Raw genomic sequence first — 1,333 nt, 5'->3', positions numbered from 1 at the left:
TATATTAGTATTTGTTTTAGACTTATAGTGATTTTAATTTAGTATAACTATATAATAGTATTAATATGACTATCAATATAACTATATCACTAATAGTTATACTAATACTAAATTACTAATAGTATTAGTATTACTATATCACTATAGTAACATATAGTGATATAGTATTAGTATAACTAATAATACTATAATGATTTATATAGTTCTTTATATATAGTCTTAAAGTGGATTACTAATACTAATAGTATTAGTATTAGGGCATAAAATGTAATTAATATACTAATATACGTTAGTATACTAATGTATACTAACTAATTAAAGCGAAATGTAATTAATATACTAATGTATATTAGTATATTAATGTATTATGTATTTATCAAAAGTAATATGTTGAGATTCGAGAATTTATTAGGACATAAAATGTTATTAATATATATATTTTATGTTTAAAGCATATGATCAAATAAATTTTCATGTTTAAAATTAAGATTTTATGTTATAAATTATAATAACATTATCTTATATATAATTATAATTTATATTATTATATATATTATATATAGAAATTTTATATAATATAAAAATATTATATATAATATTAAAAAAATTAATTTAAAATATATAATATAATGAACTAGTCCTAAAAAACATAGAACCGGAACGAGACCGGTACTGGCCAGTTTTGGAATTAAGGGAATCGGTCCCGGACCCAACCCTCCGGTTCGGGCCGATCCGGTCCAATTTTTCAGTTAATTTTTACACCCATAGTCAAAACCTTCCCCTTAGCATCTACTACCATTTTTATTGTATTCTTCTTCCTTCTTTGGTTTACACAAGTATGATAAAATTTAGTATACATGTTATTATACATTAGTGTTTATACATTAATATAACATGTTAATATACATTAGTGTTACATGATAGTAATAGTATGATGTTTACATATACTAAACTATTGTTAGTCAATTTAATCTTTTTATATTATAGTATAAGTATGTTTATAATAATTAGCTCATACTATTATTAAATTTAACTAATTTTATAAGTTATAGTTATATAAAATATATATGATGAATGTATAGAAAAGTGCATATATTTTTATAATGTATGTACAATATCAAAGTCAGATTCGGAGTCGGAGGGCAAATTTAGAGCTGGACTCGATTTTAGAGTTGTATTTTCAAATTTTTACTCAGCCCTACCCACAGTTTGGCCTTTTATTATTATTATTATTAGACTTACTAAAAATCGTATTAGACTATTTTTCTTATTATTTGCATTTAAGATTTGATTTCTATTACCAAGGATATAGTCTTAATTTAAAAAAATAAAT

Source organism: Juglans regia, chromosome 1 (genome assembly GCF_001411555.2).
Source record: "Juglans regia cultivar Chandler chromosome 1, Walnut 2.0, whole genome shotgun sequence".
NCBI lineage: Eukaryota > Viridiplantae > Streptophyta > Magnoliopsida > Fagales > Juglandaceae > Juglans > Juglans regia.
This window is presented reverse-complemented; position numbering follows the sequence as displayed.